At 40.7% G+C, this 17,202-nt stretch overlaps 1 protein-coding gene across 1 annotated transcript in view; it reads right to left on the reverse strand.

The window, feature by feature from the left end:
* Positions 1–16,232, reverse strand: part of LOC117411219 (uncharacterized protein C2orf73-like) — a 43,117-nt gene extending 26,885 nt beyond the window's left edge. The window contains exon 1 of the mRNA XM_059025517.1: positions 16,073–16,232. The gene's annotated coding sequence lies outside the window, so the exon portion shown is untranslated. The remainder of the gene's footprint in view (positions 1–16,072) is intronic.
* Positions 16,233–17,202: the final 970 nt, after the last annotated feature.

A 17,202-nucleotide genomic window follows, 5' to 3' on the forward strand; every position in this document is an offset into this window, starting at 1 on the left:
TTGCAAAAACCTCTCCCTGTCTGCTGCAAAAACCTCTCCCTTTCTGCTGCAAAAACCTGTCTGCTGCAAAAACCTCTCTCTGTCTGCTGCAAAAACCTCTCCCTGTCTGCTGCAAAAACCTCTCTGTCTGCTGCAAAAACCTCTCCCTTTCTGCTGCAAAAACCTCTCTCTGTCTGCTGCAAAAACATCTCCCTTTCTGCTGCAAAAACCTCTCCCTGTCTGCTGCAAAAACCTCTCTCTGTCTGCTGCAAAAACCTCTCCCTGTCTGCTGCAAAAACCTCTGTCTGCTGCAAAACCTCTCTCTGTCTGCTGCAAAAACCTCTCCCTGTGTGCTGCAAAAACCTCTGTCTGTTGCAAAAACCTCTCCCTGTGTGCTGCAAAAACCTCTCTCTGTCTGCTGCAAAAACCTCTCTCTGTGCTGCAAAAACCTCTCCCTGTCTGCTGCAAAAACCTCTGTCTGCTGCAAAAACCTCTCTCTGTCTGCTGCAAAAACCTCTCCCTGTGTGCTGCAAAAACCTCTGTCTGTTGCAAAAATCTCTCCCTGTGTGCTGCAAAAACCTCTCTCTGTCTGCTGCAAAACCTCTCTCTGTCTGCTGCAAAAACCTCTCCCTGTGTGCTGCAAAAACCTCTGTCTGTTGCAAAAACCTCTCCCTGTGTGCTGCAAAAACCTCTCTCTGTCTGCTGCAAAAACCTCTCTTTGTCTGCTGCAAAAACCTCTCCCTGTGTGCTGCAAAAACCTCTCCCTGTCTGCTGCAAAAACCTTTCTCTGTCTGCTGCAAAAACCTCTCCCTTTCTGCTGCAAAAACCTCTGTCTGCTGCAAAAACCTCTCTCTGTCTGTTGCAAAAATCTCTCCCTGTGTGCTGCAAAAACCTCTCTCTGTCTGCTGCAAAACCTCTCTCTGTCTGCTGCAAAAACCTCTCCCTGTGTGCTGCAAAAACCTCTGTCTGTTGCAAAAACCTCTCCCTGTGTGCTGCAAAAACCTCTCTCTGTCTGCTGCAAAAACCTCTCTTTGTCTGCTGCAAAAACCTCTCCCTGTGTGCTGCAAAAACCTCTCCCTGTCTGCTGCAAAAACCTCTATCTGTCTGCTGCAAAAACCTCTCCCTGTCTGCTGCAAAAACCTCTGTCTGCTGCAAAAACCTCTCTCTGTCTGCTGCAAAAACCTCTCCCTGTGTGCTGCAAAAACCTCTGTCTGCTGCAAAAACCTCTCCCTGTCTGCTGCAAAAACCTCTCCCTGTCTGCTGCAAAAACCTCTCCCTGTCTGCTGCAAAAACCTCTCCCTGTGCTGCAAAAACCTCTGTCTGCTGCAAAAACCTCTCCCTGTCTGCTGCAAAAACCTCTGTCTGCTGCAAAAACCTCTCCCTCTGCTGCAAAAACCTCTCTCTGTCTGCTGCAAAAACCTCTTTGTCTGCTGCAAAAAACCTCTCCCTGTCTGCTGCAAAAACCTCTCCCTGTCTGCTGCAAAAATCTCTCTGTCTGCTGCAAAAACCTCTCCCTGTCTGCTGCAAAAACCTCTCCCTGTGTGCTGCAAAAACCTCTGTCTGCTGCAAAAACCTCTGTCTGCTGCATAAACCTCTCCCTGTCTGCTGCAAAAGCCTCTCCCTCTCTGCTGCAAAAACCTCTCCCTGTCTGCTGCTAAAACCTCTCCCTGTGCTGCTAAAACCTCTCCCTGTCTGCTGCAGAAACCTCTCCCTGTCTGCTGCAAAAACCTCTCCCTGTCTGCTGCAAAAACCTCTGTCTGCTGCAAAAACCTCTCCCTGTCTGCTGCAAAAACCTCTCTCTGTCTGCTACAAAAAACCTGTCCCTGTCTGCTGCAAAATCCTTTGTCTGCTGCAAAAATGTGTGGATTTGTTACAAAGCTAAATTATTTTGATCAAATCCTGAAAAGAAAATCAGAAGCCAGCAGAGTTCCACCTGTTTCAACAGGCAAATCATATGAAAACATTACAGCAGTTCAGCTTGTATTTCATGCCTAATCACCTCAGTTTAAGCTATGTATTCAAATATATATTGATCTTTTGTCTTAGACCTAAGCATAGTCATTACAGTAGCTGCATAGCATGTAGCCTTGATACATCTGCCCAGTCATCCATTGTATATTGATTTCCAAACAGTTTCCTTACAGTACAGCAGTTAATTCTAGTCTGAGCTTTTAAAATCCTACATTTCTTAAGTTACTGTGTTCCAGGTGCCTCTGAGCTTATATCATTATATTTAATGCTCTAAAAATATGACAGCTGTTTCCTAAGCAATCAATAAAAGAATGAATAAAAGAATGTTTTCTTTTTTTAACATCTGTTAATTTTAGTTTGGGCTTTTAAAACCCTAAACTTCTTAAATGATTGGGTTCCAGGTGTCTCCTCATATCATCATAATTAATGCTCTGAGAATATGACAGTTTTTCCCTAAGCAATTAATATAAGTAAAATAATTTTTTAAAAAAAGATATTGAATGGTTGTGAATTTTTATTTCCAAACAGCCCCTTCACAACAGAAACATAACGTTGTGCTTTTCCTGCGAAATGTTTAATCTAATACATGAGGTAACTCTTGCATAATTCAGTGATTGTTTGCCACACTACTGTTAATGTATGTTTCACATTAGGCTTTACCTGAGCAGAGTTGGACAATTATAAATTCAAAAGTCAAATATAGTTTTTCAGGCATTTGTTGTGTTGTAGTCTATTGATACCATGCATGGATACAAGATGTTTTGTTGCCTGAGCATGGTGCATGCCAAATGAAAATATAGGCTTTTGCAAATGAAAAATGCTCCACACTCAGCTGCTGTCCAGATAATGCTATCTCCTCCGTCCCCTTCTTAGATGAAGAATGTGTCTTATTAAGCATTAAAAGGGCTTAATCTAATCTTCACATATCTATCCAAGCTAACGATGTACACCTATTAATCAATCCTGCTTTCCATTCCATAGCAGGCTTTAAAGGGAATTTGAACCTGAGAGAAATATTTGTGTAATTGGCTCGTACGGCTACAGGGAGTACAGTATAATGGCTCCTTTCCATTTGACCAATTAAAATTAGAACTGAAGGCTTTTCTCCTTTGAAGAATGCAGCACAATGTATCTTTGTACTGTGCCAGTATTTGGCGTTATTTCTTTAGGGAAAAGAGAACTTCATTCATCAAGCTCTGTGAGGTAACTGTTCAAATTTAAAAGTACAGCAATGTATTATTATTATTTATTTCTTAGCAGACGCCCTTATCCAGGGCAACTTACAGTCGCAAACAAAAATACATTTCAAGAACCACAGTACAAGTATTAATACAATTAAAAGCATGTGGCAGGATGGCTTGCAGTGGTGAGGTGTGGTGACGTCACGGACCAGGAAGTAACTGAACCAAAACAATGGATGGGCGGGTGAAACTGAACGCAACGGCGGTCAGCTGATTTATTAATAAACAAAGCAAAACAAAAGATTTAAACAGACAACAAAACACAAAACAAAAAGGTGCGATGGCCAAACAAACAGAATCAAGTATATTTTAAATATAGCAATTGTTTTTCGCTCGCTCTTCTTACTCTCTCTCCCGTGTTCTCCCGTACTCTCCTCTGTACACTCAACCCCGCAGCACGGACAGCTGCAGGTTCTTATACTCTGGCCGAGGGGTTAACTAGCTGTTAATTATCTTATTATCCCTCGGCCACAGTTTGCACGCGTTTGGTAAGGATGCGTGACTGTCAGCTAGTTAAATAATCAGTAGCTGATCAGCCACGCATCCTCACAGGGTTTTTAAATATAAAAAACAATAACAAAAGACGCGGCGCTTTTATCCGCGCCGCAAACAAATACAAATAATAATAAATAAATACATAGGGGCGGGACACTCCGCCACAGAGCAAGATAAAATACAATGACTTCGGTTCTAGCAAGTACAAGTATATTACAAAATACGAATCAATATCAGAGCAGATAACAGTGTCAGTGATAGTTACATCAGGATACGATTAAATGCAAAATACTACAGATTAAATAACACGTGTGACAGATTACAGTACTCTGTAAAGTACAGAATTAAATGCAGTAAAATAGGGAGCAGATAAGAGCAAGTAAAGTGCATTAAGGAAGAGTGATAAAGTGTCCAGAAGGAAAAGAGAAGTTCTACAGGTGCTGTCTGAAGAGGTGAGTCTTGAGGAGGTGCCGGAAGGTGGTCAGGGACCGGGCAGTCTGCAAGAAGGTCATTCCACCACTGATGGGTGAGGGTGGAGAAGGAGCAGGCTCTGGAGGCAGGGTAGCGTAGAGGAGGTACAGCCAGACTTCTAGTGCTGAAGGAGCAGAGAGGTCAAGTGGGGGTGTAGGGAGAGATGAGGGTCTGGAGGTAGCTGGTTGCAGTCTGGTCAAGGCATCTGAGGAGAGGACAAGAGTCTTGAACTGGATGCGAGCGGTGATCGGAAGCCAGTGGAGTGAGCGGAGCAGTGGAGTTGCGTGGGAGAAGCGAGGCAGAGAGAACACCAGGCGAGCAGCAGAGTTCTGGATGAGCTGGAGCGGACGGGTGGCAGACGCCGGGAGGCCAGCCAGGAGGGAGTTGCAGTAGTCTAGACGGGAGAGTACCAGGGCCTGGACCAGGAGCTGGGTGGCGTAGTTGGTGAGGAAGGGTTGGATTCTTCGTATGTTACTCAGGAAGAATCGCCAAGTGCGTCCCAGAGTGGAGATGTGCTGGGAATAAGAGAGGCAGGGGTCCAGGGTGACTCGGAGGTTCTTAGCTGAGGAGGAGGGAGAGAGTGTGATAGATTCCAGAGGAAAGGAGATAGAGAGATCAGAGGAGGGGGAGGAGGAGGAGGGAAAGAAAAAGAGGTCAGATTTAGAGAGTTTGAGTTTGAGGTGATGCGAGTGCATCAGGAGGAGATAGTAGACAGACAGGTAGAGATACGGGAGGGGATGGCGGAGTCAGAAGTGGGGAAGGAGAGGAAAATCTGAGCATCATCAGCATAGAAATGGTATGAGAAACCATAGGATGCCATGAGGGGGCCCAGGGAGTGGGTGTAGAGAGAGAACAGGAGAGGACCCAAGACTGACCCTTGTGGGACTCCTGTGCGAGAGGTCGAGGTGTGGAGGTTGCTCCATGCCAGGTTACCTGGTAAGTGCGGTTGGAGAGGTAGGAGGAGAACCAGGCCAGAGCAGTGCCAGAGATTCCCAGGTCAGCGAGAGAGGATATAGAATAGAGTGATTGACAGTGTCAAAGGCAGCAGAGAGGTCGAGGAGAATTAGGTCAGAGGAGAGAGAGGTAGCTCGGGCAGAGTTTAGTGAGTTAGTGACAGACAGGAGGGCGGTTTTAGTGGAGTGAGCAGAGCGGAAGTCAGATTGGAGAGGGTCGAGCAGAGAATGGTTGGACAGGAAAGCAGAGAGCTGGTGGTGTACAGCCCGCTCGAGGGTTTGGGAGAGGAAGGGTAGGAGGGAGACAGGATGGTAGCTCTGGAGGGAGGTGAGGTCAAGGGTAGATTTTTTGAGGAGGGGAATGATAGAGCCTTGTTTGAAGGCAGAGGGAAAGAGACCAGAAAGGAGAGAATGTAATTAAAGAATAAGTAGCAGGGTTCCGAAAAATATACCATTACACATCCCCATGTGTTGCTGCAACTGTATAAATAACCTACCTGTTATTTTTCTTTTCATTCTTAACATCTTGACAACTTTTTACACTTTAAAGTCTGTTTCAAAGCTCTTTTCAAAATGTCCGCTCTTGTGCACTGATAGTGTAAGGATTATTGCCCACATTGTCAAACAGGTAACACAGCAATAACGATCCATGATGTGGTACAGAACGGAATAGCCAGAGCACTTGTTGTTATGTTTGTTTGTTTTTTTAATCTCTCTTCTTGCAGTGATTTAGAGGACAGATCTCGAACCCCAGTGCACTAGAGCAGCCATTTTGAAAAGAGTTTCGAAATTTTAAAGTGACCAACAACACAGAAAGAAGAAGAAGAAGACCAAACACTTGGAAAAGTTTTACAAAAACACATTTTATTTATCTTTATCTTCCAGGGAAGACAACAGCTGGTAATGATGAGGACGGTGATAGATGCTGTGATAAATCCTACTAATTAGTTTGTAGGGAAGTTTGTTGGTATGCGGCGGCTGAGGCAATGCAACAAACACAATGACACAGGGTTTTAAGGGAATCCACTTCTAGTTACCTTTATTGTTACACATAACTCGGTTCCCCTCCCTTGGTATAAATAGGAGTTTGGGCACAAAGTAACCACAGCGTTAAAGTAAATGAGGAGTGGAGCATAAGACATACATCCTCTCTCTACACAAACTCTACACTGATCTCCAGTACTCCAGTACTTAAAATGAGGCACTTTTATTATTAAAGGTACAGTACTTGGAACAGGACAAAATAATCATCACATATTTCCCAACTCCACATATGGAATCTGAACATCATGCTCTATATATAGATAGCTAAACATGCAATGTTCTGGGAGACAATGCAGTTTTAGAAACTCACGCTCTGCGAATTAAATCTGATGAGGACTATTTGATGTCTGTGTCTCAGTAGTCCTCTGGGCGAGTACTTAAAACAAATGTACAGATGTGTAGCAGTGCTGAATAAGCATTCATAATGCTTACAAAACAGTTGCTCGGAACCTTCATCTCCCCTGCCATGCCAACCTCATTTAATGACGTTTTATGTTTGTGTTCTCCCTCTGCGCGGGATGCAAAGCTTATTGGGAATTTGATTTTAAGTGTGAAGTCATTAAAAAAATATGCAAACTTTGCAAAGTTTGAAGATGTGATTTACAAAGGAGGCCGGTTGTACTAACGAGATCATAAAATAGGCCATGTTTTACTAAACATTTTAAAAGTAATAAATAAGCAATTGCCACAATGAACATTATCATAATATGCTGCTTAAACATAATAAAACAATATATTCATAATAAAGTTGAGTTCTTACCTATAAACAACCGTAACAACTTTAAAGTTTGGGACTCGCTGTTTGTAGTAGCTTGGTGTTGTTTACATTATCGTCAGCATATTTCTGATTGTAAGATGAAATTACTTTTTTTTAAAAACCCTTTTCTTTTACCAATACAGTACTATAGTAAAATTTTAATAGCAAAACTGTATTTATCTTACGTACCGGTATTTAAATTGTGGGGAAACCTCAGCGTTTCCAGAAATATATTCTCGTACCTAGTCCCATTAAATCTGCATTATGCCACACTCTCTCTAGCGTTCAGAGATAAAGGGCCTCATTTATGAAAGGGCACACAATTAGAACGATCACAATCAGAACTGTTATTGCAGTGTTTAAAACGTAAAACATTCACTGGCGGCTCTGACAAACCAAAAGGCGATCATTCACATATTCAAATCCATTTATACAAAATCTCACAGCTTTCTTGAAAATATCCACGTTTCCCTTGTTCTTCTTATGTATTTTTTATGCTCTCATTAATATCCAACCCAGGGTATTCCCATGGCGACACAGCAGTAATAGGAACCATCAGTCCAGATGGCTTCTGCTGACTGGGTTTGACAAGTTGACAAACTGTACAGGACGGGGCATAAGCCTTCACATCTCCTCTAATACCTGGCTATAAAACCCAGGTTTGCAAACAGCTTAGAGTTTTAGAAATGCCTAAATGATCCGCAAGAGGGTGGTCATGAAAATAGGCCAGTAAGGTCAAGCGAAGCATAGCAGGAACATAGAGCTTGAGATGTCTTCATGGGTATAACAGTCATCTGACTTTAGGGTCCTGGTAGTACACTAAACCGTGAAGCAATAGAATTTTTGGGAGAAGTCTTCAGTGACCTCTGAGCTTTCTAAAGTTGCCAGCAAATTACAGACCACAGGGTCATCCTTCTGAAGCTGCCTTAAATAGTCTTCGAGGGTCACTGGAGGTTGATGGCATAAGTTTAGAGTGACCAGAACAGCATGGGCTAAAAGGGAAAAATGGCAGCACAGTTTCACCCTGAATCAGCTGAGGGGAATTGATCTCTTGTGAGAGACCCTCCCTGGTGCTTTGGGAGTCACTTGTGATTGGAAGGTTGGGATCCATTTCCAGATGTAGATGGTTCCTCTTCTCCGTAGCAGATTCCCAGGTGAAAAAGGGTTGCAAGTTTTCATCATGGAATATTCCAGCATCTTTCCCGTCATCCACTGAAACCAGGCGATAGTTCACCTCTGATGTCCTCTGCACAACAGGGAAAGGTCCTTTGAAGATGTGTGCGAGTTTTGCAGTGAAACGTGATGATACAGCCGACCTAGGGTGAGTGCGGGCTTTCAGCAGGTTGTTTATTTTAAAAACAACATGCTGTCTTCATCAGTCATAGTTTGACTTCTGCTTGCCATGGCTATCAGACAGGAATGCTCTGGAATGGTCGTGATCATCCTTCAGAGTATTGACCAGATTGTCTCTGTATTCTGACATGCTGTCTGGGATCTAGCAAATTTCGGGGTACAAGCATAAATCAAGAGGGGTGTGCAAGTCTCTACCATGAAGTAGAAAAGCAGGACTGTCCCCTGTGCTGGCATGGGGTGCAGTGCGAAGGGCAAATGCAATGTGTGGAATGTACACATCCCAGGATGAATGTTTGTCACCCACATATTTTAAAATCAAATTCTTGTAACCTCAAACACCACCTGGCTAAACAGCCAGTAGGGTTGGGTCTGGACATCAGCCACTGTAAATTGTGATGGTCTGTGAGAATGGTTACATGAATTCCCTTGACGTAGGGGTGCCAATGCTCTAATGCTCACGCAATGGCGAGGCACTTTTTCTCAGGTTTCTCAAGTATTTTCTGAAATATTTTCGCTCTGCCTGTTGAAGAGTCCTGCTAGCAAAAGCTACAGCCATATCCTTCCCATCAGTATCCAAATGCATGACGGCTGCACCCAGGCCAATGTCACAAGCATCAGAATGCACAAAGAAAGGCCGGTTATGGAAATGCCAGAACAGGAGAAAATGTTAATTTATCCTTCAACTCATCCTTGGCCTTTAGACAGTTTGCATCCCAGAGAAACTGTTGTCATGTGTGGTCAGGGAGACCAAGGATTCAGCTATCTTGGAAAACCTGTAAATGAAACGCCTGTAGTAACCAGTCAGGCCTAGGAATTGTCGAACTTGGGTCACTGAGGTGGGAGCAGGGTAATCAACAACAGCTTTCACCTTGGCAGGGTTAGGACGAAGGCCATCTAGAGTCAACACGTAGCCAAGAAACAACAACTCCTTCCTCAAAGATTTCTGCAGCTTCAAAGTCAGTCCAGCCACTTAGACACATAAGAATACTTCTCTCAGGTCACGTAGATGTTCCTCAAATTATGGGGAAACCACAACCAAATGTCATCCAAATACATGTCACAGATTTTGTATACCAGTCCAGCCGTTGGAACGTACCAGGTGCATTGCTAAGTCCAAAAGGTAGAACACAAAACTGATACAGACCACAATGCGAGACAAAAGCAGTTTTCGGGCGGGATGACTCAGCAACAGCGACTTCTATAGAACAGTAATCATGTTTTTATATTTCAACCACTCAGCTGCTCATCCCGTAATTTCCACGTGGAGCGCAAGCGTGTCCAAATCTGTCACTCCCATGAGAATAACGTGCAGGGTTCCTCTGTGCATCTGCAAAGTTTCTCACGTCTTTTCGACGTGATACACTAAATGAAAAGACAGAATATATACAACTATAGTCTGCAGTTTTGTGTTTTTTATTGGCAGATAGCAGCAGTCCCTAAGAAATGTGCTTGACAGACCGGCCCAACCAGGTTATCGATCACATTTTTTTAACAACATTCATGGTGTTTCCATGCGGGTCAATTTACACGTGAAATGGCGATGCGCGTGCACCTTTGGGAGAATTACTTGTGTAAATCAGGTTTGAGGCCGAAAAAAATCTCATTTTCCCTATCCCTCAATGACGAAACACATGGGAAAATGCCCAGTTTCGCATGTAAACCCACATTTCACGGGTAAATGTTAATGAGCGTGTTTATCCTTAACTATAAATATTGCAAGGGATCAGGTCAGTTGTTACTGTGGATTCCAAGACGGCAGAAAGTAGTGGCTGATGGGCGATTTTATGGTTAGCACTGATCTAGTTCACCGTAATGCTAATGCGGGCAGCTTTTTTTATTATTGTTTTTTGCTGTGTCTGGTCTGTCATGTTGTATATCTCTTGTGGGTTTACAGTTCTGTATAAAACCACTTACCATGAACTGCGTTATTCTCTTATGGTATTAAAGCAGCTGTTTGAGAATATCCTTGCTGTAAAAATTACGCTACAGTACAGTACGGGCAGCAGTGTGGAGTAGTGGTTAGGGCTCTGGACCAGAGGGTCGTGGGTTCGATCCCAGGTGGGGGACACTGCTGCTGTACCCTTGAGCAAGTTACCCCTTGTAGAGCAAGACTTACAAAATAACATATAGACCAAAACTGAAGTTTGTGCAACAAATATGAACCAACTCCAGCAATGAGACAGATATATGTGTTCAAATGAATCCTGGTCTGTATTTACCCACATCACTTTTTTGGGGCAGAAAACTGAGCCAAATGCATGTTACATGCTACACTGCTCCGAGAAAATAAGCAGTGGGATTCAACCCCTTCAAAGGGCAAGCCTGATCCAGAACACTCTGTTTTCCTGAGATCTGGATGTCTGCCACCTGACCTTCCTGCAAGAGGGGATCCTCTCTGGATGCCTCTTTAGATTAAGGAAAATAAAGTACTTGAAAGAGCAGCTATGTGAACCCTGCCAAGCCAATTAGACTGAACATACCAAAGTGAAGTCCCAGGATAATAAGAGCACTGCAACTATGCTGCACATAATACACACTGTGCTTGATAAGCAAGAGGGAGCTGCAAGTATAATGAAACTGATCCACTTCCAATACAACGTGCAAACCAATTCCAAGTGAGCAAGCAAGTTCTGTAATAATTAGTTTGTTTGGCAAAAACTTGACCAGTATTGTTCACTTTCAAATGAAGCCTTTTCTAATCCAAAATACAATTTAAAAGAGTACAGATTAGCCTCACAGACCTGGCTGTGTAAACAGCCATGTTCCATTTCACCCTGTGCTATACGATCACATATTAATGAACCGTCTATTTTCTATTCTCTGTTTTGTCCTGGCAGCTTAATGTAACACACACAGAGTTCCGATTCCAAAAGCTTTCCAGCTCTGAAGAGAAAAGAAAAAGATTTGGGAAAATCACAGCATGGACCGTTTTGGCATTTCTTAAAAGAAAATGTTGTGCAAATGATTTTCAACTGGAAAAGGGGAGAGAAAAAGCTTAACTCTGTTGCTCATGCATGGGGTGCCTCCCTTTAAAAAAATGAATGACAATAAACACAGTACTGGCTGTGCTTCCAGACAAAGTTAATAAACCAATGCATCATTACCAGGACCCAGCGGGCGGTATAATGGTTCTCATATGGATGCAGGTGGGTGATTTAATCTCTGACTAGAGCAGCGGAAATGTCAAGAGTTTGTTAACTGTCACATGCTGAAGCAGTTCACAGTCACTGTTTTGCAGGGATATGTGTCGCTGTGTGCATTTTGAACAGGCTGAGCAACAATAGCTTCTTGGAGTGAGTTTATGCACAAGACTTCTAATTGGTTTTAAAGAGGCACCCATTTTTTTCTGAGTTCTTTTTTTTTCTAATGTGCTTTTTTTTCCTGCTGTGAAAATGTAATCCCTTTCAACACACATGTATTCGCCTTTGATTTTTTTTTAATAGATAATTTCTTTCTATTTTTATTTACAGTCTAAACCAACATCACAAATAAAATGTGATTCACATATTTCTCTGCAGTCTCCTGTCTTTACTTAAACCGTAATCTGATGTATACTGTGCAGAACTGATGTATGTGGATGTATTGTAGCAAAAATAAACACATATAACATATCACTTTTTGTATATAAGACAAAATAAACCAAGTAAAAACTGATTTCAAAATATATGTAACACTGCATTGATCAAATTGTATCTTGAGTTGCATATGAAAAGAATCGGTTCTCTAACAGATGTTTTACCTTTTTTTTAAAGCAAAAGCAGCACGTTCCATTTATATGGCTGAATCTGTGTTATTTATTATTTATTTATTTATTTATTTCTTAGCAGACGGCCTTATCCAGGGTGACTTACAATTGTTACAATATATCACAGTGCAAAGTATCACATTACAGATAAGAGCAGTTGTAAAGTACAATAAAATCAGTAGCAAAAGATCTAATTCAAATAAGAGCAAAAAATACATATTACAGTAAATAATTACATGTAAGAGCAGGTTCGACTAAGAGCAGTTAACTTATATTAAAAATATTTGCTTACACGAATAAAGTCCAGTAAGAGCATGTAGTAAGTACGATGAATGGATGAGAATGATTTCAGTTAAGGGCAATTACAAAAAATGTGAATACGGATACCTATAAGAGTAAAGTCAAATACAAGATACAGGAAGTAGTTATAATTAAGAGCAGTAGTGGAATACGGCAAGGTATGGAGCCGTTCAATGAAAGTACAAGCTGATTTGCAATGGCAACAGTCTCAAAGTTCATAACACTGTGACACCACACGTCAGATCAGACTTATTGGGGAAGATGTATCTAGATTTTTATAACAAAATGCTGTTGGATAACGTTTGATTTGTTACAAGTAGCTCAGAAAGTTATAGACGGAAAGATGTGCCTAAGTTTTTTGTTGTGGCTCTGTTACATTAAGTTTTTTTTAACTTTGGTTACATTTAGACCACTGTGATGCCATCCCTACCTAAGTCTCACATGATTTGACAAAACACACATCCTCACCAACATGGATTTTCAAAATCAATTATATTCGTAAGCAACATATACCACTTTGACTTTGATCATTAAACTGCATCATCAATGAGTCCTGGGTTTAAACAAGGCCCTCTAAATTGTGAGGGCAGCCGTTGCTGACGTCTATTTCGGTAACAAATATTGAAAAAGTCTTACTACTGGAAACACAGATTAAAGCATATTATAATATAATAAAGCATATTATAAACAGGTCTGATTTTTGTGCCTCTGCTTGTAGATCTGTTTCTGTGCATAGGATAAAGCAAGTGGGTCAAGGGCTCCTGATGCTAAATTTACTTCACAGAGCAGGAGGTCGGATCTACCCTCCTGGTATCTGATATGACCGCACACTAACAGACTGATAAACCATGACGGAAAAAGAGAACCAACCCTTGTATCACTGCTAAACATGTTACTAATTTCAAGCAGAGGTTCCCTCCATGGAATACACAGTAATCACAGACACAGCAAACAGGCCAATGTAACCAATATGCTCCTTTTATGTGAACCAGGACCTATCCAAGATACAAAAGTAATCTTACTGAAAAAAGTAATCACTAAAAATGTACCTATATGTTGCTCTTTGGTTTACTCAATGTTTTTTAAAGTTTATTTATAAAACAGGGTGTCTACATCTAGAAATGACTTTATTGTAACAATGGTGACTCAGCTTGAACCTTGACTGATTTCCAGCAATTGTTTTGAGGTAAAAAGCACAACATAACCTAGGCAGGCTGACTAGAAAATCTAATGATATAAAGAACCCATTCAGCACAGTATCTGGATAATAAAAGACAGTGTTGTGTAAAAAAAAAAAAAAAAAGATGAACCTTGAAAAGGTCGATTTTTAACTCTGTATTTTGTATAAATAAAAAGCTTTCAGCGCTGACATTACATAATTACATTATATTACTTTAAATAGACTCTTCATTATAATACAAGAGTGGTGTCACCATGGTAACGACGGCACACTACATGTGCAGCTAGCACACATGACTCAGGGTAGAATTTGATTGTGATTGTCATAGGCAGGACTGCTTTATCTCAAGGCTTATAAAATAAAGACGGTAAAGAAATTGAGTCGTGAATAATATGATATTGGTGTCTATTCAATTGATCTAAACAGTCGCAGACTCAGTCTTAAAATAATAACTTAGGACTAAACCTATCACTTTCCTTTTAAATACAGAAATACACATCAGAGACTCTCACACATTTTGAGTTCTGCCACCATTTAGATCAACTGAAGAGCACTCCTTTAAAGCATTTTATTTGCTTTTGTATCTCTCTATCAACTCACGGGTAAAAAAAACAAAAACAAGTCAGTCCTGGATAAATAAAAATGTATCTTTACCAGTGTTATTTTTCAGTTTTAAGTAGCAGACATCTGGCTTAATATAATGGCCACCCAAGAACACATAATAAGTACTTTAATAAAGTGTCACGCCCCCAGTTTCCTCAGATATTGCTCAGACACTATGGGCCCAATTCTGTAGCAAGTGCAAAGACAGAGGGATTCAATTATTTTAGTTTTAATTACATAAAACTTGCAAGAAACTGCTCATAACAATACTTTAATGGCTTCTTCCTGTAGTTGCTTCTTGCTAGATCGCCTTTACACTGCTGTCCAAAGAGGGTCTCGAGTATACTAATAAAGGACCGTACATACACCAGATGCAGATTGCCTAAGTGTGATTAACAATCCCTGTTTTTTGTGATCCCTTTTTTTTTTTAAGTGATTGTTCCCTTAACAGGTATGTTCTTAACACTCAATGCATGCTTCTAAAAATAGGAATCTCAGACAGCAAGCAGCCACATTCCTGTGTTGGTACCTATTCAATATATCTGCAGGGTCTCCCAATATTAGAAATAGTTTTACCAAAACATTTCATTTTGTCAGGGAGTAGTTTTTTTTTTTTCTCCAGTCTGTAACAAATAAGGCTGTCCTTTGAATTTCATAATGATATATTTTTGTTTCTATTCCTCAAAAGCAGAGAAGGTGTTTTGATTCAGCCTGCTGAGATATCTATTTTGTGTCAATACAACACACTTCATGTTTACAAATTTGGCATTTTAAACTATGCATGCCTATTACCTTGTTCATGTTGATCTCAGGGCTTTTAGAGTTATTAAGGTACTTTTATCTCAGAGGTTCCTCAGCTGATATAGGGTAACTCAAGAGAACCACCCCAACAATGCACATACTAACACTGAACAGACTACTGTACATTTTCACCTGTATAATTAAGATGGATAAATGGGATGGTAATGCTGATAGTATTGATGCAGCATCTTTTCTTATGCTGATATACTATACACACGCCACAATTTCATGATTTACTATAGGCACTCTGTTCCTTCTTCTGCAACTACTTTCAAATAGGCTTTCCGTAATATATACACATTGAAGAACATGTATACATAGTAGTCCTATGCACTCTTGTTTCCAGTAACAGTTGATTATTTAGCCTGATAAATAACACTCTTGTCCAACAACCCTGCGATTTGCCATTTCAATCCATTTTTCCAACTCTGTCACTTAGTTGTGGAAAAAAGGGGTGAAAAATTGGCCCCTAGTGTCCGTATCCCTGGTCATTGTTAACTGAAATGTTTACCCTGACAGCACAGTTATAGCCAATTACAGCCTTCAGATCGAATATGCCACTGACACTGCTCCAGTAAATGTAACTGCTCCTTCCTGCAACTATGTTATTTTCTACACTCTCACAGTTGTTTAGTCCTTTTCGAAAATTTGAATTTGCCTCAAAATTGGTCTCTTTGCGTCATGTTACACAGACAGACATGCACATCTGGATTATTTTATCCTACACAAGGAACAATAGCTCGTACAGGATCCTAGTATTGCAATCCTAAACATTAATAAGGTTGTGCCAATGAAATGAAAACCTCACAACCAGCAGGGTTACTACTCAATGCACCATGTCCGGTTTGCATTTTGAAAATCCAAGGGTGTTATGTCATCCACACTAGCCCTTTCTCCACGTTTGCAGTACCTTACTGTGCCTCTTCTATTGCACTGAAAACTCCCTTTGAAATCTCAAGTCAAACAAAGAAGAAAAGCCAAATCTGCAGTAATTACAATCAGATTGCATATCCAGACAATATGAACATGTGCACACTCAGTGGAGCAATTACTCCAACACATTGTATTCCAATGTCATCAATATGGCCCAAGAATACAGCCAATATACATATCCACCCACCCCCTCCATCAGCGCAACGTGTGTACTGAGGAATACTACATGGAGAAAATAAGACTCACATTCTTCAACATACTCTCTTAAGCAGCTGTCTTCTTTTCAGCAAACCACGGATCAAAGTACACAGTATTTCACCATCAGTGAAACACAACGGGGGTACAGACAAAAAAAACAGAGCAAAGTGGAATAAATAACACAATACAAGATATATATTTTTTTACTGCCTACAGCTGACTGGCAGTTAAACTGCAGATCCTGACTAAATTAAAGGCTGACGGAGCCACATAGTACAGCCTGCCAAGTCTCTGGTTTCCTTTTAAATGTTTACTTTCAGATTCCACTTCAGGGGCTAAAAAGCCACTACCGACTCCCTTTCCAATAGAGGAGACTGGTAGACTGTGTAGCCTAATAACCGTTCCTTATTATTCAGGCTGTAAATACAAACCACATATATATTTTTTAATTTATTTTTTTACTGATTATATTAAAGTAACAACCAGAGATTTCAAAAGACACTTGGCACTGAGCTCATTTTTAGCAAGGGGCCCTGCAGGGAAAAATAAACACAGCAATTAAAAAACAGAACTTCCTGAGGTCGCACTACTAGAATAAAAATCCTGAAATTTACAGTGACACACACACACTGACAAACAATAACACCCACTAACATCAATAAAGGCCTGACAGTAACATCTTTTTTGTAGTTTTAGTATTCATATTGGGTGCACTCAAGTATACCACGCACCTCAATGTCTGTTATTATTATTATTATTATTATTATTATTATTATTATTATTATTATTATGCCAAAGTACTCTGAAATACTGGAACTACTAGATGTGGAGGGTATTACTGCCATTACAGTAACTGTACCCAGGTTTTAGGTCTGAGAGTACTCTCTAATTTTAACGCCGAGAGAGTAAAATGTATTTTCAGGGGGTAAAATACAACATTACCTTGAAGTCATGAGTAATCTCGAAGAATAATGTATAATCTTTAATGGTAATGGGGTAGGCATTAAAAAAGAGCCTTCCATTTTAACTGCAATGCTACTTTGAACTACTGTACAACCACGTGTGTTCTACAAGGTTCTTTATCGGCTCAGCGCATTTTTTTCGAGGTATCACACTGACTCTGCAAATTAATTACATTACTTATATTTTAACATTAAATTCTTAAACTCAGTGAACAT

The sequence above is a fragment of the Acipenser ruthenus genome, chromosome 6 (genome assembly GCF_902713425.1).
Source record: "Acipenser ruthenus chromosome 6, fAciRut3.2 maternal haplotype, whole genome shotgun sequence".
NCBI lineage: Eukaryota > Metazoa > Chordata > Actinopteri > Acipenseriformes > Acipenseridae > Acipenser > Acipenser ruthenus.